Below are 23,977 nucleotides of genomic sequence, written 5' to 3'. Positions count from 1 at the left end.
TACACTGGCCTGAGGCTGCCTCTATACTTTGATTTCATAAGCATCGAACTGTAACGTTAGTATGTAAACAAACTACAACTTAAATGAAGAGTATATTCTTGTAATAAATAGCTGAGTCTTAGGCAATCATAGTCTCCTGACAGATCAGACCATGTCCATATAATATGAAGGACTTTTCACACCATACCTGGATAAAGAAAACACCAAGCTGTAACCAATTGAGCTGGTTCTGTACCTCATTACCATTTTCTGCCTACCCATATTGCTGAGTGGACCTCTCTGAACGTCTTTAGATTCTTTGCTGAAATAAACTCTGCCAAATTTAATGTCTGAAGTTTTTTTTCTTAACAGTACCTACAAGCCTCTGATCACAATGATTTATCAGCTGACCAAACATAACATAACCTTGTCATATGTGTTTCTGTTTAAAAATACCTTATTTAACATATATTGACTCATTAACATTTTTGAAATGAAAATAAAACCCTAAGCATCCCCAACCAACTGAATAGAGTCCCTTGGCCAAGAATACCCCAGAAAAACTTTAATAACAATGTTTCCTCACTTCATAAACTATGTCAGCACCAGGTAAATATGAGGAAATAGACTCTTGAGTGTCTCTAATTAAATGAATTAATTTCAATTGTGCAAAGTGCCTAGGACTGTGCCTGACCTTTAATAAAGATTCAACAAGTGTCAAAAAACCAAAAAAACCTAGGTTTCCCAGGCATGACAAAATGGAAGTCTGTCACATCTCAGTACACCCTATTCCTTGCTAATGTTTACCAGATTCTTTCCTAAGAGTGAAAACAAAAATTAGCTTTGAAAAACAACAAAAGACTCATTCCTCCATTCCCCTCCCTTTTTGCAATTTCCATATGACAATTAACCAGTTCACAACACGTTCCTTCCTGAAAAACGACCACTGACCATGAATTCCCGAACCTCTCATATTAAAATCTAGAATATTAGTGTTAAATAAGGATCACTTATTGGCCTGATAAGATTCAGGTTGTAATCATCATAGTCTGCCTTTGATAACTGTGGGAGAGTTGAAGAGCTAGTGGCAGGCCACAGCTGATCATGTATGTTTTTATGTCAGATGTTGGAACTTGCCATTTCTTCTGATATCTATGATTACCCTAAAAACTATCATACTACTCTTGTCTGACTGCCTACTTTGAGAGTCTCCTAAGATATTATCCTGTCTACAGAAATCTAAATTTTTAAGCTGGAGCCTTAGGTCAAGTATAAGAATCAGCTAGGTTAACCAACTCATCTTGATTTGCCTGGGACTTTTCCAGTATTATCACAGAATATCCTGGGCAAGCTGAGATGATCACCCTAGAATCAGACTTTTTCCTTTCCTCTCAACCTCCTAATTGAAAGGACTAGAATTATACAGGACTTGTCTCTACTTCTCTCTAGCACCAACACTTATGTTCAAAATCATTTTCAGTAATATCATTAAAAATAATTTTCAGTAAGATTCTTAATTTTGTCTTCATCGGACACTTTCCTGGATGCAAATTATGCTACTGCTCAAAATAAACAAATGAGAATAGGGGGACACATTTACAGTTTTTATACATGTTAATTACTCTGACAATTGCTGCATGATCCACACCTGTTGGTTATGGGCTTGATTTTAAATTTCTAGAGGTTGATTGTGAAGAACAGCAGTTGCTTAGTTTTGGGTTTGTGTGAGTTCATGTGTTTATGCTCAAATTTTTCCATTTCTAGTCTCTTATCTACTTTCTTTTCATCTTTCCACACAGATGTTTATTTTGTCATTATTAATAGTGCATGCTCATTGTAAAAAGTTCCAATATATAGATTATAAGGAACAATAAAAATTCTACAACCACTCCACTACAAAATAACCAGATATTAACATTTGGGGAACCAGCCTCTTATACATCTCTTCATTCCTTCTGACAGGCACACGCAGCCATATGCAAGCATTAACACACATCAACAAATTTGCATAACTGAAATCGCATATACACTGTCTTTGTTATGAATACATTTTCAATTTTTTTCTGCTTATCTCTTTCCTTTCCCTTCACTCTTTACCCAGCACCACACAACACATACAGAATTAAACAATGATCATTGTTTCCTTCAGCATTTTCTCCCTACTTATATTATCTTTATTTCAATTAAAATGGCCTTAATATTTAACCATTCAGAACAATCTGCTTCCATGTTTCAAGATATAAGAACCCTTTCTTATTTACCAATTTGAGGTAGGCATGCCTGCATGTTTGTATGCAATAACTTCTATAAAACATTGAATGAGGAGGCATGTGTCTCTAGTTCTTCGCCATGAAAAATTAGTCAAAATATCTTTTTAAAAATTGATATTGTAAGTTTCATATTGCAAGTTTTATATAAAGAATATACACATTTGTGACTGGATACAATACAAATTACTAACAATAACAAATATTTGAAACATAAGTTAGAGATATAAATATGAAGGTGAAAAGTAAGCCTGTGAAAACAATCCATAAAAGGAGGCGGTTTTTAAATTACCATTTTATTGATGTTTTCAATTCTGAAAAGACCATATACTAAATTATCAATGTTAATGTTAAGTTTTCCATTACACCGTTGACCTAATTGGATTTTTCATACTTTAAGAAAGAAACAATAAACCTTGAATTAGAAATGACCTATACACACAGAGCCCCAAAACACAAACAAGCAAATAAGATCATAAATATTTTTTACTTATTTAACATGTACTTCTCCTTTTCTAATTTACTTGGTATGTGTAATGTAAGGATAATCCCAAAATGGTAAATACATAATTTCTCATAAATATAGCTGAAAAAGTTGGTTGGCATCTGACAGGGTCAAGTTATCAAAACATACCAATGTTCACATATAGTAATGGTATGTGTCTTTAATACATCAGAATGAATATCTGTTTAAAACTTTGGGCATTAAGATATTAATATATTATAAAGAAACTTAAATTTTATATGCATATTCACAACATTTTATTCTCAGTCCTATTTCTAGATTTTCAAATTTGTGCAAAATTCTGGAAATCACTGTCAGGCTCATCTTCCTAAATTACTGGTTTCATCAAGATATTACCTTATTTAATCACTTACAATGCCAACTGAACTAAGCTCAAATTCTTCTGCCTGAGTTTCAAGGCTATTAATCTTAGTATCTTGCTGAATCATTTTTATCTGATTTGTTTTCCAAATTTGACTCAAAATGTAGCCTCTCATTTTGGCAATCTAAATTTTATTTTTATTTTTTATCTTATCTCCCAAACATAGACGTCTGCTTAGTTCTGGGTGTTGATAAGTGTCTAAAGAATCCCTTCCTTAGATTTTGCCTATGTAATTAGCTCCCCCAAATTTAACTAATGATAGCAGCTATACCAGAAAACCATGCTGTGACCTTGGATACCCTTCTTATTCTCCAATTTCTTTCATGAAAAATAGTGCTAATTATGCCTATGTTTAACTGTGTAAGGATTAATTGAAGTAATATTTGTAAAGCACCTAGCAAAATGTCTTATAAATAGTAAGTGGTCAATAAATGCTCATTTAAGTACAAATTCCAAAAGTAACTTCTTTGAAGGGCCAAGTTACATTTATATCCATAAATTCTAGTGTATTTGTTATAATACAATAATCATAATTTGAGCATGAATAAAATTTATGGAAAAGTTATGGTTATTACATTTTATTTCATTCATAGAATTTTTTTAGAATTTATAGATGGAGTGTAGAAGTCATAAAAATGAATGAATAAAAAATTATTATATATAATAATATATTTGTACAGCATCTTGTTACTTACAAATTATCTTTTCATGCATTCTCTTATTTTAACCTAGGTGAAAAATAAGGAACTACTATTAGTTCCATTTTATAGATGTGAACACTGAGGCTTAAACAGACTAAGGAACCAATCTAGATAGAGAAGATTTAGTTCAAACAATTCATTTGACAGCAAATCAAGTGCTTTAAAACCTTTTTCAAGAATTATATTTAAAAAATGTATCACAGAGCTTTTTGTATGTAGAGTATGCGTGTGTGTTTATAGGATGATGCTATCTTCTTTGCTGCAATACTGCACACTGGTTATATAAACAAGAATATATGCAATTTAACTGGAGTTAAATTATGAGACTATTATGTTATTTGTGTAGTATTTAATATCTGATGGTTTTACTTTGTCCTGAATGATAGCGTACAGATTTGGTATCTCATAACCTGTTACCTTGGGATAACATGCTATGAATAATGATTGAAAACATACCTCTAAATAAACCTTGGGATAACATGCTATGAATAATGATTGAAAACATACCTCTAAATAAACCTGTGCTTTTATCTGGTCTATTATTTCATGAAATCTTGGGCCACAGTTTGATTATTATTCATTCTGCTTTGTTGCTCAATGAATGTTGATTAAATCACAATATGCCATCATTGTCGGGAAGGATCAAAGTCACCAATAAGGAATATTATGGTGCCTGGATTATTGTATATTACCTCTTTGTCCACTGATCTCCACTTTGGGTATAATTACTTTTTGTATTTAAATCTATCAAGCTTTGTTTCTCAAAAGGATTATGTGGACACATTCCAAATGCAAAGTAATAGAGTTAAAAAAACACTATTGTAAACAAAAATTAATAGAAAAAAGGAATGGAATAAAATTTGAAAGCATTTCTATAAATGTTGATATAGCACTGGCTTACTCCCTGCATTACAAATGAGCAATATACAATGTAGATATAAAAATCTTCAAAATATGTCACTTAAATTTTCCTTAATGAATATAAACTCAAGCACAAACTCCTGTCATGTCTTTCATAATTAATGTTTATTTAAGAAAATTAATATTTTTTCTACCAATAGACATGAGCAACTTTTCATGAAAAGTTTTTAAAAATCCTATTTTCTCCCATTCAGAGTCAAGATATGTATTGAGGTCCATGAGGAAGCATACAGATCATAAATCCATGGAGTTAACATGCAGCCCAGCACTGAGGCAAAGGGGAGGCAGATACCACTATGGGACTGTATTTCTCATCTCGGATTCTTTCCTGTTACAAATGGCAGCTTGACCCTTTATTTTATTGTTTTTCATCTTATTCTTGCAGCCTGATTACAATCCCTTGAAAGGTAATTGATTCTGCCTTAGCAATTGAAATCTAACCTCTTATGTTTCTAACCCTCCTTCCTGTTGCCAGGGACTGGTCCCTCACTGACAAGTTGATCTTGATTACTCATTGTTCCTTTGGCTTGATAGTGTCCATGCAATGCTCTATATTCTGGTCTATATCCACACTCTGATTAACCTTATTGTACTGGCTCTGCTGAAAGTGCCCAAATCCTTTCATCAGACCAAAAAAATAAGGAAAATGTTATCATTTGTACAAGAGAGCTATGCTAAAGATGGATCTTGAGAATTCTAACATAAATGCCAATGAAAAATTGAAGGTTTTAGGACATAAAATGTTTGGATTGTTGCAGAACTGACTGTTCATTTCTTTATGTATTCATATTATCTAGATGAAGTTCTAATATAATATTTTATATTTTGATTTTGATTCAATTGACATTTATTGGGCATCTTCAATGAACTAGGCAGTATGTGAGGGAGCTTTTCCATTTATTATCCTTAAAAAAACCCATAAACTTGCAGGGTATACAAGGCTAGTTTTATAATAAAATGGATAAGAAAATTGGATTCAGAGGGTTAGTTTAGTTACCCAAGGTCATATAGCTAGTGAGTAGCAGAACCAGAATGAAAGCTCACTTTTCTACACCCAAAGGCCAAAGCTATGTGGCTATGCATTGAGAATTAAATAAAAATACAATGTGTACTTTCTGCAAATATAATGGCCTTTATTTTTAATTTGACAAATTTATGAGGTAAACCACATAAAGCCTCAAAAATCTGGAAGGATCTCTTTTAACAGGAATAAACTTCTGTAGACTATAGGAAAGTAAAGCTAAAATAGCATAATGGGAAATAATATATTAGAATTCAGAAAGTAGATTGTATGTGATGAGAAGTGTTATCTCTATATGGGAATTATACAGCTCTCTTTCAAGCACAATGTACCTACCTAAAAATTACTCTTGGGAACTAAACCCTAATCCAAAGTCAGATCAGCTTTAGATCCATAAAAAAGTGGGAATATGCCAGAATATGCCAGAATCAAATAAATTTAGAGGGATAATAGGAATAGCAAACAGAGGCACAAGATAAATAACTCCATATCCCCATACTGTTAATTCTATTCATATTCAAGTAATATTATTTAGCTTCTATTTATGCTAGACAGTAGGCTTGGTGCTTTAAATGGATGGTTGAGGAGCTGAAAGATGGCAGAGTGGTGGTGACCTCCTGGATTCATGCTCCTGGAGAGGAAGGCATGGATCTCAGTCTGCCACAATGCTAGAGAATTATTCCCCCACAAGAACAGTGGTGTGAATCCATGGAGAATCAGCATGGGACACAGAGAGCAAGAAAAGACTGAGGTGAACGGGAAATCAGATCGTGAAAATCTGGAGAGTGTGGGACGGATAATAGAGATGGGAAAGTGGGACGGCTGTACCCACCTCACCAGCGAGTGAGGGGGCTTCAGCCCCACAGGAAAGCGGCCTGTTTCACCACTGACCTCCACACCCACTCAATTAGGGATCTGCCTGAAGCTGGTGCAGAATCACCGCGGGAGACACAGGGCTCTATGGAGAGGAGACAATAGCGGGAGGCATTTTGGACCCGGAGCTTTGTAGGCGGACTGCAACAGGCGGGAGAGTGTTTGCACTATGTTGCAGCGAAAGACACCTAGGGGATGCCGAACTGTCTCTTTTACGTGGGCGGCTGGGCTCCCTCAATCCCGGCTCCTACGGCCCTTGCTGGACCTTGAACATTTGCCCCCAGTGCCAGTGACCGGCGGGCAGGGAGATGCCATTGTTGAGGTCCACAGCCTAGCTGCTGCGGAGTGATTGGGAACTGGGTGACTCCATCCCCTAGTCCATGGACCCCCACTAGGAGCTCTGCATTTGTGTGAACACTGAGTGCTTGCCCAGTCTCGAGGGAGCAGAGTGTGGACCTTATGGACATTGGGGCGGGGCAGAACATCACCCCCGAGAGCTGCAGCAGCCGGGGCATGGGGCAAATGCAGGCACCTCCCTCCCCCTAGCTGCTGTCTTTTGCACAAAGAGAGGCAGAAATGACCTCGGGAGAGGAAGAGCCAAGGAAAAAGTCGCTTTCCATCTGCAATTAAATCAGCCCAGTGACGGGACTCTCAAACTGGTTTCGGGCCAAATTAATTCTCTGGGGCTGGACCCAAGAGGAGCAGCCCCCCAGCTGAGGCAGCAAAATCCTGAACAACAGGTGAAGGGCTCCCCCTAGTGAGAGAGGAGGCAGCTTAGCTGGGCTGCTGCACAGCCCAAGATCAGAACGCACAGAGTGCCCCTGTCCAGCCTAAAGCTAGCTGAAAGAAGGAACCTAAGGATTGATCCAGATGGGAAGTCCTAAGCGAAAGAAATCTGGGAGTATAAAGAATCAAGCTGAAACCTTGCCTTCAAAGAAGATTACTAATTCTCAACCAATTGACACAAACCAAACTCAAAATAGCAATATGTCACACGAAGAATTTCAATCATGGATCATAAATAAGCTGAATATTATGCAAGCAAAAATGGATGACCAACACAAAGATACCACAAAAAAGATCCAGGAATTGGAAGAAAAATCCACTAAAGACATCGAAATATTGAAGAAAAATTAAAATGAACTCCTGGAAATGAAGAATTTGTTCAGGGAGCTACAAAACACAGTGGAAAGTCTCAAGAGCAGGGTAGATCAAAAAGAAGAAAGAATCTCAGAGATCGAAGATAACACTTTCCAATTAAATAAGACAGTCACAGAGATGGAGCAAAGAAATAAGAGAAAAGACCAGAGTCCACAAGAAAATGGGATTATGTGAAGAAGCCCAACGTGAGAGTTATCGGCCTTCCTGAGGATGAGGAAGACAATAAGCAAGGGTTGGATAAGCTATTTGAAGACATAATTGAGGAAAATTTCCCAGGCCTTGCCAAAACTATAGATATATAGTTTCAAGAAGCTCAAAGAACCCCTGGGAGATTCATACCAAATAGGAAGACACCACATCATGCAGTTATCAGACTGACCAAAATTTCCACTAAAGAGGCTGTTCTTCGAGCTGTAAGGAGAAAGAAACAAGTTACATACAAAGGAAAATCCATCCAAATTACGCCAGATTTCTCAACTGAAACCTTACAAGCAAGAAGAGACTGGGGCCCCATTCTCACTCTTCTGAAACAGAATAATGCCCAGCCTAGAATCTTATATGCTGCTAAGCTCAGCTTTATATATGAAGGTGAAATTAAGACATTCTCAGATAAACAAAAACTCAGAGAATTCACCAAGACAAGACCAGCTCTCCAAGAAGTACTCAAAACAGAGCTACAGACGGACCAGCAAAAGAAAGACCCACGAATATAAAACTACTCAAGAGAAGATAAAAACTGAGTTATCACAATGGCTCAAGTGAGAAAACAGAATAATGAAATTCAAGCCAACACGAGGAACCGAAATCAGTCTCACTTATCAATTCTCTCATTAAATGTGAATGGATTGAATTCCCCACTCAAGAGACACAGACTGGCCCAATCGTTAAAAAATAAAAGCCAAGTATCTGTTGTCTTCAGGAAACTCATCTAACCTGCAAGGATGCATTTAGACTGAAAATAAAAGGGTGGAAATCAATATTTCAAGCAAATGGAAGCCAAAAGAAAGCTGGCGTGGCGGTTTTAATCTCCAATAACTTAGTTTTTAAAATCAATAAAAGTAATGAAAGACAAAGATGGTTACTATATACTGGTGAAGGGTACAATTGAACAAGAAGACATATCTATACTTAATATATATGCACCCAACTTAGGTGCACCCAGATTCATAAAGCAAACCCTACTTGATTTGAACAAAATGATAGATAACAGCACTTTAATAGTCAGAGACTTTAACACGCTGCTGAAAGTACAGGAAAGATCCTCCAAACAAAAAATAAACAAAGAAATAATGGACTTAAATAGAATGCTAGTACAAATGGCCCTGACTGACACCTATAGGACATTCTACTCAAAATCCACCAAATATACTTTCTTCTCATCAGCCTATGGGACATTCTCCAAGATTGACCATATCCTAGGACATAAAGCATGTCTTAAAAATTTTTAAAAAATAAAAATTATACCATGCATCTTCTCAGATCACCACAGAATAAAAGTAATAATGAATCCTAACAGAAATTCTCATTCCTACTCAAAGTTATGGAAGCTAAACAACCTTCTCCTGAACGATTATTTTATAAATGAAGAAATCAAGTCGGAAATCAAAAGATTCTTTGAATTAAATGACAAAGGAGACACAACTTATCAAAATCTGTGGGACACAGCTAAAGCAGTCCTGAGAGGACAATTAATTTCCATAAATGTTTTATCAAAAAGACAGAAAACTTACAAATAGACAATCTAATGAAAAGACTCAAAGAGCTGGAGAAGGAAGAACAGACAAACCCCAAACCCACTAGAAAGAGAGACATTATTAAGATCAAATCAGAACTGAATGAAAAGGACAACAAACAAACCATAAGGGAGATTAATAAAACAAAAAGTTGGTTCTTTGAAAAAATATACAAGATTGACACACCTCTGGATAGTGTAACCAAGAGAAGAAAAGAAAAATCTCTAATAACCTCTATCAGGAACATGAAAGGAGAAATCATGACCGATGGCACAGAGATACATGACATCATCTATGAATTTTACAAAAATCTTTATGCACACAAATTGAAAAATGAGGAGGATATCGAAAAATTTTTAGAAACACACAGCCTTCCCAGGCTCAACCAGGAAGAAATAGAATTCCTGAATAGACAATTATCTAGATCTGAAATCGAAACAGCAATAAAAAACCTTCCCAAAAAGAAAAGCCTTGGACCAGATGGGATCACACTTGAATTTTACCATACCTACAAAGAAGAACTGGTGCCCATCCTACATAATCTATTCTCCAATATCGAGAAGGATGGAATTCTCCCCAACACATTTTACCAGCCAACATAATTTTAATACCAAGACCAGGAATGGATGCAACAAAAAAAGAAAACTACAGACCAATATCCCTTATGAATATAGATGCAAAAATTCTCAATAAAATCCTAGCAAATTGAATCCAAGTGTTTATCAAAAAAATAATCCATCACGACCAAGTGAGCTTTATCCCAGAGATGCAGGGATGGTTTAACATATGCAAATCTATAAATGTAATTCACCACATAAATAGAAACACAAATAAAGATCATATGATCCTGTCACTAGATGCAGAAAAAGCATTTGACAAATTTCAACACTCTTTTATATTAAGAACACTTAACAAAATAGGCATAGACGGGGCCTATCTAAAAATGATACAAGCCATATATGTCAAACCCACAGCCAGCATCATACTGAAAGGGGAAAAATTGAAAACATTCCCATTTCGAACTGGAACCAGACAAGACTGCTCACTGTTCCCATTACTTTTCAACATAGTATTGGAAGTCCTTGTGAGAGCTATCAGGCAAGAGAGCAGAATCAAGGGTGTCCAAATAGGGAAAGAAGAGATCAAACTCTCACTCTTTGCTGATAATATGATGTTATATCTAGAAAACTCCAAGGTCAACCAAGAGACTCCTGGAATTGATCAATGACTTCAGTAAAGTCTTGGGATTCAAAATCAATACATACAAATCAGAGGCATTCATATATGCGAATAACAATCAAATGGAGAACCAAACTCACCACCCTTCAAAATAGCAACAAAGAAAATAAAATACCTAGGAATATATTTATCTAAGGAGATAAAGGACCTCTATAGGGAGAACTATGAAACACTGAGGAAGGAGATTGCAAAACATGTAAATAGGTGGAAAACCATAACATGCCCGTGGATTGGAAAAATCAACATTGTTAAAATGTTTATACTACCCAAAGTGATCTACAGATTCAATGCAATCCCTATTAAATTACTAACATCATTTTTCACAGATATAGAAATAATAATTTTACGCTTTGTGTGGAACCAGAGAAGACTCAGTTTAGCAAAAGCAATTTTAAGGAACAAAAACAAAATGGGAGGTATTAATTTGCCAGACTTCAAACTATACTACAAAGCTGTGTTTCTTAAAACTGCTTGGAATTGGCACAAGTGCAGGGACACAGACCAGTGGAACAGAACAGATAATCCAAATTTAAAACCATCTTCATATAGTCATCTAATCTTGGAGAAAGCAGACAAAAACATACTCTGGGGAAGAGATTCCTTATTTAACAAATGGTGCTGGGAAAACTGGATAGCCACATGTAGAGACTAAAACAGGACCCACAGCTTTCACTTCTCATAAAAATCAACTCACGGTGGATAACAGACTTAAATCTTAGGTGGGAAACTATTAGAATTCTAGAAGAAAATGTAGGAAAGCCTCTTACAGACATTGGTCTAGGCAAAGAATTTATGAAGAAAACCCCTAAGGCAATCACAGCAACAATAAAAATAACTAAATAGGACCTGATTAAATTAAAAAGCTTCTGCACAACCCAAGACACTGTCACAAAAATAAACAGACAGCCTACAGAATGGGGAAAAATGTTTCGCATACTACACATCAGATAAAAGACTGATAACAAGAATCTATTTAGAACTCAGGAAAATCAGCAAGAAAAAATCAAACAACCCTGTCAAAAAGTGGGCAAATGACATGAATAGAAAAATTTCAAAAGAAGATATAAGAATGGCTAACAAACATGAAAAAATGCTCAACATCCCTAATCATCAAGGAAATGCAAATCAAAACCACAATGAGATATCACTTAACTGCAGTGAGAATGGCCTTTATCAAATAGTCCCAAAACAACTCATGTTGTCGCAGATGCGGAGAGACAGGAACACTCATGCACTGCTGGTGGGACTGCAAACTAGTGCAACCCCTGTGGAAAGCATTATGGAGATACCTTAAACAGATTCAAGTAGACCTACCATTTGATCCAGCAATCCCATTATTGGGCATCTACCCAGAAGAACAAAAGTCTTTCTATAACAAAGACACCTGTACCTGAATGTTTATAGCAGCACAATTCACAATCGCAAAGATGTGGAAACAACCCAAATGCCCATCAATTCTCGAATGGATTTGTAAACTGTGTTATATGTACACCATGGAGTATTACTCAGCTATAAGAAATTATGGTGATACAACATCTCTTTGGTTCTCCTGGAGAGAACTGGAACCCATTATATTAAGTGAAGTATCCAAAGAATGGAAAAGCAACCATCACATGTACTCACCAGATAATTGGTTTCCCTGATCATCACCTAAATGCACATCGGGGAAGCATACCAATTGGATACAAGACTGAGAGGTTGGGTGGCGGTAGGGGATGGGTGTATGCCTGCATGATGAGTGTGTTGTGCACCGTCTGGGGAATGGTCATGCTTGAAGGTGCTGACTCGGGGAGGTGGGAGGACGGGGAAGGGGATTGAGGTATGACTACATGGTGAGTGCCAGGTGCACTGTCTGGAGAATGGACATGCTTGAGGCTCTGACTCAGGGAGATGGGCGGGACATGGACAATGTATATAACCTGAAATTATGTATCCCCATGATGAGCTGAAATAATAAAAAAAAAATAAGAAAAATATAAGTTCTTTTTTTATTTTTATTTATTTATTTATTTTTTTAATATATATATATTTTTTTATTTCAGCTCATCATGGGGGTACATAAGTTTAGGTTATATACATTTTCCATGTCCCACCCATCCCCCCGAGTCAGAGTCCCAAGCGCGTCCGTTCTCATTCTCCAGACAGTGCACCTGGCACTCATCATGTAGTCATACCTCCATCCCCTCCCCCCCCCACCTCCCCGGGTCTGCACCTTCAAGCATGACCATTCCCCAGAGGGTGTGCAACGCACTCATCATGTAGGCATACACCCATCCCCTCCCCCCACCCCCCATCCCAGTCTGATATCCAATTGGTATCCTTCCCTGATGTACATTTAGGTGATGATCAGGGAAACCAGTTTTCTGGTGAGTACATGTGATGCTTGTTTTTCCATTCTTTGGATACTTCACTTAGTATAATGGGTTCCAGCTCTCTCCAGGAGAACCAAAGAGATGTCGTATCATTGTTATTTCTTATAGCTGAGTAGTACTCCATGGTATACATATACCACAGTTTACTAATCCATTCGTGGATTGATGGGCACTTGGGTTGTTTCCACATCCTTGCGATTGTAAATTGTGCTGCTATAAACATTCGGGTACAGGTGTCTTTGTTAAAGAATGACTTTTGTTCTTCTGGGTATATGCCCAATAATGGGATTGCTGGATCAAATGGTAGGTCTACTTGAATCTGTTTAAGGTATCTCCATATTGCTTTCCATAGGGGTTGCACTAGTTTGCATTCCCACCAGCAGTGTATGAGTGTTCCTGTCTCTCCGCATCCACGCCAACATGTGTTGTTTTGGGATTTTTTGATAAAGGCCATTCTCACCGGAGTTAAGTGGTATCTCATTGTGGTTTTGATTTGCATTTCCCTGATGATTAGGGATGTTGAGCATTTTTTGATACGTTTTTTGGCCATTCTTATGTCTTCTTTTGAAAAATTTCTATTCATGTCCTTTGCCCATTTTTTGATAGGATTGTTTGATTTTTTCTTGCTGATTTTCCTGAGTTCTAAATAGATTCTTGTTATCAGTCTTTTATCTGATGTGTAGTATGCGAAAATTTTTTCCCATTCTGTAGGCTGTCTGTTTATTTTCATGACTGTTTCCTTGGCTGTGCAGAAGCTTTTTAATTTAATCAGGTCCCAGTCGTTTATTTTTGTTGTTGCTGCGATTGCCTTAGGGGTTTTCTTCATAAATTCTTTGCCTAGACCAATGTCTGTAAGAGTCTTTCCTACATTTTCTTCTAGAATTCTAATTGTTTCCCATTTATGGTTTAAATCTGTTATCCACCGTGATTTGATTTTTGTGAGAGGTGAAATCTGTGGGTGCTGTTTCAGTCTTCTACATGTGGCTATCCAGTTTTCCCAGCACCATTTATTGAATAGGGACTCTTGTCCCCAGAGTATGTTTTTGTCTATTTTGTCAAAGATTAGATGGTTATATGAGGATGGTTTTATATTTGGGTTTTCTGTTCTGTTCCACTGGTCTGTGTCCCTGCCCTTGTGCCAATACCAAGCAGTTTTTAGAACTACAGCTTTGTAGTATAGTTTGAAGTCTGGCAAATCAATACCTCCCATTTTGCTTTTATTGCTTAAGATTGCTTTTGCTATCCGGGGTCTTCTCTGATTCCATACAAAGTGTATAATTATTTTTTCTAAATCTGTGAAAAATGATGTTGGTATTTTAATGGGAATTGCATTGAATCTATAGATTACTTTGGGCAGTATAGACATTTTAACAATGTTAATTCTTCCAATCCATGAGCATGGTATGGATTTCCACTTATTTACGTGTTCTGCAATTTCCTTCCTTAGCGTTTCATAGTTCTCTTTATAGAGGTCCTTTACCTCTTTAGTTAAATATATTCCTAGATATTTTATTTTCTTTGTTGCTATTTTGAAAGGTATTGAGTCCTTAATTTGGTTCTCCGATTGAATGGTATTGGCATATATGAATGCCTCTGATTTGTGTGTATTGACTTTGTAACCTGAGACATTACTGAATTCGTTAATTAATTCCAGGAGTCTCTTGGTTGAGTCCTTGGGGTTTTCCAGATACAACATCATGTCATCAGCAAAGAGTGAGAGTTTGATCTCTTCTGTCCCTATTTGGACACCTTTGATTCTGCTCTCTTGTCTGATAGCTCTCGCAAGGACTTCCAATACTATGTTGAAAAGTAATGGGGACAGTGGGCAGCCTTGTCTGGTTCCAGTTCTGAGTGGGAATGCTTTCAGTTTTTCCCCATTCAGTATGATGTTGGCTGTGGGTTTGTCATATATGGCTTGTATTATTTTTAGGTAGGTCCCATTTATGCCTATGTTGCTAAGTGTTTTTATCATAAAAGGGTGTTGAATTTTGTCAAATGCTTTTTCTGCATCTATTGAGAGGATCATATGGTCTTTATTTTTGCTTCTATTTACGTGGTTAATTACATTTATAGATTTTCGTATGTTAAACCAACCCTGCATCTCTGGGATGAAGCCTACTTGGTCATGATGAATTATTTTTTTAATCAGCACTTGGATACGATTTGCTAGGATTTTATTGAGAATTTTTGCGTCTACGTTCATGAGAGAAATTGGTCTGTAGTTTTCTTTTTTTGTTGCATCCTTTCCTGGTTTTGGTATTAATGTTATATTGGCTTGGTAGAATGTGTTGGGGAGAATTCCATCCTTCTCAATATTGAAGAATAGTTTATGTAGGATGGGCACCAGTTCATCTTTGTATGTATGGTAAAATTCAGGTGTGAACCCATCTGGACCAGGGCTTTTCTTTTTGGGAAGGTTTTTTATTGCTGTTTCAATTTCAGTTGTTGATATTGGTCTATTCAGGAATTCTATTTCTTCCTGATTGAGCTTGGGAAGGCTGTGTGAGTCTAAAAATTTGTCCATTTCCTCCTCATTCTCCAATTTGTGTGCATAAAGATTTTTGTAATATTCATAGATAATGTCACGTATCTCTGTGGCTTCGGTTGTGATTTCTCCTTTCATGTTCCTGATGGAAGTTATTAAAGATTTTTCTTTTCTGCTCTTGGTTAGTCTAGCCAGTGGTGTGTCTATTTTATTTATCTTTTCAAAGAACCAACTTTTTGTTTTATTAATTTCCCTTATAGTATTTTTGTTGTCTTTTTCATTTAATTCTGATTTGATCTTAATAATTTCTCGCCTTCTGCTGGGTTTGGGGTCAGTCTGTTCTTGTTTCTCCAGCTCTTTGAGTCTATTCATTAAGTTGTCTAGTTGTAAATTGTCTGTCTTTTTGAAATAGGCATTTATGGAAATGAATTTTCCTCTCAGGACTGCTTTAGCTGCATCCCATAGATTTTGATAAGTTGTGTCACCTTTGTCATTTAATTCAAAGAATGTTTTGATTTCTGACTTAATTTCTTCCTTTACAAAATTGTTATTCAGGAGAAGGTTGTTTAGCTTCCATGACTTTGAGTAGGAATGAGAGTTCCTGTTAAGGTTCATTATTATTTTTATTCCATTGTGATCTGAGAAGATGCAGGGTATGATTTCTATTTTTTTAATTTTTTTAAGACTTGCTTTATGACCTAGGATATGGTCAATCTTAGAGAATGTCCCGTGAGCTGATGAGAAGAATGTATATTCAGTGGTTTTTGGGTAGAATGTCCTGTAGATGTCAGTAAGGCCCATTTGTTCTAGCATTCTGTTTAAGTCTACTATGTCTTTGCTTATTTTCTGCTTGGAGGATCTGTCCTGTGCTGTCAGTGGGGTATTAAAATCTCCAACTATTAAAGTGTTGTTGCCTATGATTTGGTTTAGATCGAGTAGGATTTGCTTTATGAATCTGGGTGCACCTAGATTGGGTGCATATATATTAAGTATGGTTATGTCTTCTTGTTGAATTGTGCCTTTCACCAGTATGTAGTAACCGTCTTTGTCTTTTATTACTTTTGTTGGTTTGAAGACTAAGTTATTGGAAATTAAAACTGCCACACCAGCTTTCTTTTGGCTACCATTTGCTTGAAATATCAGGTTCCATCCTTTTATTTTCAGTCTAAATGCATCTTTGCCGGTTAAGTGAGTTTCCTGAAGGCAGCAGACACTTGGTTTGTGTTTTTTTATCCATTGGCCCAGTCTATGTCTCTTGAGTGGGGAATTCAGGCCATTGACATTTAGTGAGAGAACTGATAATTGGGATAGATTTCTGTTTATCTTATTGGGTAGAACTTCATTGCTATGTTTTCTCTCTTGAGCCATTTTGGTGGCTAGAATTTGATCTTTAGCTCTTGGGTGGTTTTACATTCGTGGGTCTTTGTTGTGATGATCCATGTGTAACTCTCTTTTGAGTACTTCTTGGAGGGGTGGCCTTATCTTGGTGAATTCCCTCAGTCCTTGTTTATCCGAGAATGTCTTAATTTCTCCTTCATATAGAAAGCTTAGCTTAGCTGGGTACAAGATTCTAGGCTGGGCATTATTCTGTTTCAGAAGAGTGAGAATGGGGCCCCAACTTCTTCTTGCTTGTAAAGTTTCAGTTGAGAAATCTGGAGTAATTCTAATGGGCCTCCCTTTGTATGTTACTTGTTTCTTTCTCCTTACAGCTCGAAGAAGGGTCTCTTTAGTGGATATTTTGGTCAGTCTGACGACTACGTGGCGTCGTGTTTTCCTATTTGCTATGAATCTACCAGGGGTTCTTTGAGCTTCTTGAACTTGTATATCTAAAGTTTTAGCAAGGCCTGGGAAATTTTCTTCTATTATGTCTTCAAATAGTTTATCCAGCCCTTGCTTATTATCTTCTTCACCTTCAGGGATGCCTATAACTCTCACGTTAGGTTTCTTCACATAATCCCACATTTCTTGAAGACTCTGGTCTTTTTTCTTATTTCTTTGCTCTATCTCTGTGACTGTCTTATTTAATTGGAAAGAGTTATCTTCGATTTCTGAGATTCTGTCTTCTATTTGATCTACCCTGTTCTTGAGACTTTCCACTGTGTTTTGTAGCTCCCTGAATAAATCCCTCATTTCTAGGAGTTCAGTTTGGTTTTTTTTCAATACGTCTATTTCTTTAGTGAATTTTTCTTCCAAATCCTGGAATTTTTTTGCGGTTTCTTTGCGGTGGATATCAATTTTTTCTTGTATATCATTCAGCTTATTAATAACCCAAGACTGAAATTCTTCTGGTAACATGTTGGTATTCTGAAACTGGCTTGTGCCAATTGGAGGAGAGTTGGTATTTCTCTTTGGGGGCGAGGTTTCCGTTTGGTTTTTTGTGCTCCCCATATTTTTCCGCTGAGCCCTTCCCATCTGGCTCTATCGTTAGATCTTTTCTCACAGCTTTAGTCTAGTTAACAGCACGTCTTGTACTCTGTTCTTAGGCTATGGAACAGTCTAGGAATGTTGCTTCCTTTATCTATAGGGGGAGACTGTTGTGTGCTGTTTAGAGTTTCTTTTTTCTATCTCAGTTGGGGGACTGCTTCTGATGGGTCCACCCCCAGAGGGTTGGCTTGACCTAAGACCAGTTTGGCAAGTTAAATCATTGTGTTGCGGACTTTCAGTTAGTAGGCAGGATTCACACGATTTGCAAGCAGAAAGCCTCTTCTCCCTCTCTTTCCCCCCCCCCGGCTTTTTGGTTCTTCCTCTGGATGTGTGGTTTCTGTCTCCTTCAGCAGGAAAGACACTGGCTAGGCCGAGGAGGCAGTGCCCTCACTCCCTCAGTGCCCCAGCTGCTGCAGCTCCCACGGGCAAAGGTCTACACTGTCCCAGTGTTCCCAAGGTCCGGGCTCCACACTCTTGCGTTTAGGGAAGCACTCAGTGTTCACACCTGGGAAGGGGACCTGGAGAGGGTCTAAGGATCAGGGGATGGAGCCTCCTGAGGAGTCGCCTGGCACCCTATGGCTCTGCAGCAATTAGACCTTGGCCCGCACAATTGTTCCTGCCCACCCGCAGATCACTGGCACTGGGGGGTAATTTTCAGGGTCCGATAGGAATCACAGCTGGGGGTCTGGAGCACTCAGGAGTTTACAGTAGCTCCTGGGCTGGAGGGACACCGGAAAGGAGAAAAGAAAAAGAAAGGAAAAAAGAAAAGAAAAAAAAAAAAAAGGAGAGAAACAATATGAATAACAAGAAGAAGAAAGAGAAAACAAGAAAGAAAAGAGAAAGAAAGAAAGAAAGAAAGAAAGAAAGAAAGAAAGAAAGAAAGAAAGAAAGAAAGAGAGAGATAAAAAGAAAAAAAGAAAAAAAAATCCCACTTTAATATTTCAGGCTCGGGGCCCCTCGCCTCGGTGTAGGTCCGCTTCTGTCCCTTTAAGAGATAGGGCTCCGGCACCGCAGAGGCCTGCCAGAGTTCAAGGTCCTTTCCGCTTAGCTGTGGGAACCGAGATGGCCACCGCGCGTCCGTCGGTCGCAGGCGCCAGGGGAAAGCGTTCAGAGCTCGGCAGGCGCCAGGGCCCACAGCAGCTCCCCAGCCAGAGAGCTGCCGTACGGGAAGAGAAAAGCAAAAAAGTCCCGCTTTAATATTTCACGCTCGGGGCCCCTCGCCTCGGTGCAGGTCCGCGTCTGTCCCTTTAAGAGATAGGGCACCACGGAGACCCGCCCGAGTCCAAGCTCTCTCCCGCCTATGTCACCTGTCCTCGGAGCTCCACGTCTCCCGCGGTGATTCTGCACCAATTTCAGCCAGATCCCTGACCGAGTGGATGTGGGGGTCAGTGGGGAGAACAAGCCGCTCTGCAGTGGGGCTGTACCCGCCCCACTCGCCGGTGAGGCAGGCACGGCCGTCCCGCACTCCGCTGTCTGTTTTCCATCCCGCACTCTCCAAATTATCTCGGTCTGATTTCTCACTCGCCTGTTTTTTCCTGTTCCCCGTGTCCCACGGTGATTCTCCATGGGTTCACACCGCCGTTCCTGTGGAGAAGCAATCCTCTAGCGTTGTGGCAGGTGGAGATCCACGCCTTCCTCTCTGGGAGCACAAATCCAGGAGGTCACCTCCACTCCGCCATCTTCTTGTTAAGCTAAGTTCTTTTTTTAAAAAAAAATAATACAGAAAATTAAAACGAGAAATCTCAGTTCTCATGAAACTTACATTTTAAATGTGAAAAAAAGGCAAATACATAGGGAAAACATATTCTTTTAGATGACAATTTTTGAAAAGGAAAATAGTTTTATTGTAAAGCATTTTAAAAATTATTTTAAAAGATGTTTATCAAAAGTTTATTTAAATATGCCCCCAAATATCCTTTTCTATTCCTAATATCTCCTTATTAGTAATTAGGCATTTAATGTGAGAATTTTCTCTCTAACATTAGCCATAATCCTGCAACTTGAATTCAGTTCACTTCAAAATCATTTGGTTTTGGTGGTAGTTTTTCATTTTGTATGCATGGATTTAAAAAATGCTAACCAACATTCTTTGGTGTTTCAATCTGCAATACTTAGTAATTAGTTATTGGACTATAATATCTATTTGTAAGCTTGTGATTCACTACCATGTACAAATTTAAGCAAGGAAGGGCATAGTGTATTTTAAACATGTGCATACCTGCGCAAAGGTAATTGGAATCTTAAACTCAGTTTTAAATATTTATTACATGGCATATTCATACATATGAGGAGTTGGAAGTTAGATTATACTGGCTTACTCCAAATACAAGTTGGATTGGTTAACAGATAAGCATTATAGAGGGCTCAGCAGAATCCATTTGATACATGGATTTAATATTAGGGACAAGGCTCAATTCAATCCATACCTTTAAAAAAAATGCAACCGCATCAAGTAGCCAGCTACCTGTCTCACGTGTGCTTTCCTTTTCTTCTGTTTGCCATCTTTACCTATGAGAAAATCTATCTCAGCCACATTTTTCACGATCAACAGCACATTGTCATTTTTGTGTTCCCTGTTGTCTTGCTCCGTGTGTTTCCATTTTAAATATATAATTTATAGAGGGAGATTACTAGATGTGTGTATAGTATAATCTTCCAAATAAATGCATTAAAATGGAAAAAAATAATAAATGGATGGTTGAATCTAATTTTAATAATTTTTAAAGATAACTATGTCCATCATCATCATCATCATCATCATCATCATCGTCATCCCTGTGATTGTTAGTTTTATGAGTCAACATGGCTAGGTTGTAGTACCCAGTTATTCAATCAATCACTAATCTAGGTGTTTCTATGAATGTAATTTTTACATGTGGTTGTCATTTACAATTGGTTGATTTTAAGTAAAGGATATTACCTCAGTGACATAGGTGGATTTCATCTAATCAGTTGAAAGGCCTTAAAAGTGAAAATTGAGATTTCTGAGGAAGAAGAAATTCTTTTAGAAGTCTCACTGCAGAGAAAAAGTGAGGGAGAGAGGCAAGATGGCAGATGAGAAACAACTCCAGCCAGAGCATCTCAGCAAGAAGGAGAAATTTTATATGAAAGAGAAAAAAACAAACAGGCAAACATAGATCAGATAAGGATCAGAAGGAATGGTGTCTGAGCCTACAGGAGACTCCACAAGAAGAGGTTGCAGAGCAGCACTAGAAAGAGAAAGGCATTGGAAGGGATTAAGCTCCAAGAGGTTTAGAGACCAGCAAGAAGTATAGGTGGAGTGGTTAAAATTCCCCTATTGTATCTTGGACTGTGGGTGGGCTCCAAAGCTGCTAGAGAGACTTGGCAATACCAGCCCAGAGACTGCTGCTGCCAGTAAGTAAAGAGCCTCTTACATACAGGGCACTAGGCTCCCAGCTCCCTTGGGGCACCTCCCACTCCACAGACCCAAGATGGTCGACAGGTGCCATATTGCTTCTCTGCCCACTGAAAGCCTTTGTCTTCCTTGGGGGTCCTCAATTCCTCAGGATCCATCTTGCTCATCCCTACAAAGTCATTTCTCAACTCTGGCCCAGACTGCATGAGCCACAGGGCTCCAGTGAGTACCAGGAGATCTGTGGGACTCCAGAGCCTGGTCATTCTGGGAGGACTGCCTCCCAGAGAGAGGGTTGGAGACTACCAATGTGCAGTCATTCCTCCACCTAGTCCTTCATTCACCCCTTCCCTTCCCCTACCTGCCACTACTGAGAGAGAAAATTTAGCCACCACCTGAAGGCATCCACAGGGAATGGGGTTCGGACCTTTCCTTTTGGGGCCCTGAAGTGGACTGAGGGGTGCTCGGACTCTGAGCTCCTTACCTGACGGCCCATCCTGGTGCTATTTTCCCATTGACTCCAGCAGAGTGGGGAAAACCCCAAGGCAGAGGTACATTGGTCCAGCTTGGACACCACATGGGTGACTTGGAACCAGCATTCTTCTTCCTAGCATGGTCAGGGATTGATCTCCAGGCCTGTAGGACAGGCCTGCAGACCAGATACACCCAAGTCCGAATGGAATTGCCTGGGGGCACAGAAGAGATATTTGTGAATTAGTCTACTGAGGTGTGTGTGCCTTCAGGAGCAGATCAGAATGGGTCCTAGCTTCAGCGTGCTCAAGGAGCATATGTCCTACTGTGGGAGGGCCATGCTCGCATCTCAGGCCGTGATCCTAGGCAGGGAAACTCCTGGCCCACATCACAGTAATGGGGGAGCTCACACAGCTTGAGGTCCTGCCTGCCAGCACAGGCATGGGAGAAATTACAGAATAGGGGATGGTGGAAAGGAGTGAAGCCTTCTCTAAACTGCCAGACCATGGGTCTCAGAGAGCCCCACCTCTATATCCATACTTACTGGTTGAGTGGGATCACTTGAGACCATCCCTGATAGCTTTGCTCAGAGGTGGGGAAAAGACTTTTGACCCCTGCTAAAAACAGTTATGGAGCTGGATGGCAGGATCACCCAACCCAGTCCTGCCCAGCCTCACTTCCCCACCCACCCCTGCTAAGGTGGAGAATAAGGACACACCTGGAAGTCCCAGGGCTCCACCCACCACCTGAGGCACTAGAGTGCTTCTCCACAGGAACTAGAGCTGTTTATAGGAGCCAAAAACAACAATGCAGCTTGTTCTAACTACCACCTACTGACAGGGAGGTCAATTTGCATGCCCTTTTACTACATTTACTGACTCATCCATCATACAGGATGTGGTTGATTCTCACCCACAAGCACCAACTACTAGCTTACAGACTAAACTAGACATGTCATTATCTAACCAAAATCCAAAGGTAAGAAGCAACAGCTTCTCTGGATAGGAAGGAATCAGGAAAAGAACTCTGGAAGTATGCAGAATCAAATAAAAGACACCGCCAAAAGGGAACACCAGCTCTCTAGCAATAGATTCCAGCCAAAATCAGAACATTGAAATAGCAGAAGAAGAATTTTGAACATGGATTGTAAGAAAACTCAATGAAATGGAAGAGGAAATGGACACTCAATGCAAAGAAACACCAAAAAAAATCCAGAAAATGAATGAAAAATTCATTAAAGAAATTAAAATATTGAAGAAAAATCACACAGGACTTCTGAAAATGAATAATTTACTCAATTAATTACAAAAATACTGGAAAGCCTCAAAATAGGCTAGATCATGCAGAAGAAAGAATCTCATGATTGAAGGCAACACCTTTCAATTAAACAAGAGGGCATAGCAATCATAAATATTTATGTACCTAACTCAGGTGCACTCAGATTCATAAAACAAGCCCTACTTTATCTAAACAAAATGCTGAACAGCAGCACTGTAATACCCAGGGACTTCAGCACCCCTCTTACAGAATAGGACCGATCCTCCAAACAGAAAAGAAACAAAAAAGCAATGGACTCAAACAGAACTATAAAACAAATGGGCCTGACAGGTATTTACAGAACATTATACCCCAAAACAACTGAATATATGTTTTTCTCATCAGCTCATGGGACATTCTCTAAGATTGACCATATCCTAGGCCACAAAACATGTCTCAAAAAATTTTTTAAAAATAGGAATTATACTATGCATCTTCTCAGACCACAGTAGAATAAAATCAGAAATCAACTCCAACAGAAACTCTCACCTCTACACAAAATCATGGAAACTAAACAACCTTCTGCTGAACAATTATTTGGTTAAGGAGAAAATTAAGATGGAAGTCAAAAGATTCTTTGAAGTAAATGAAAAAGGAGACAGAAGTTACCAAAATCTGTGGGACACAACTAAAGCAGTCCTGAGAGGAGAATTTATATCCATCAATGCCTACATCCAAAAGACAGAAAGTCCACAAATTGACAGTCTAATGAATCATTTCAAAAACTGGAAAAGGATGAACAAACCAACCCCA

The sequence above is a fragment of the Lemur catta genome, chromosome X (assembly GCF_020740605.2).
Source record: "Lemur catta isolate mLemCat1 chromosome X, mLemCat1.pri, whole genome shotgun sequence".
In the NCBI taxonomy this organism is placed as follows: Eukaryota; Metazoa; Chordata; class Mammalia; order Primates; family Lemuridae; genus Lemur; species Lemur catta.
This window is presented reverse-complemented; position numbering follows the sequence as displayed.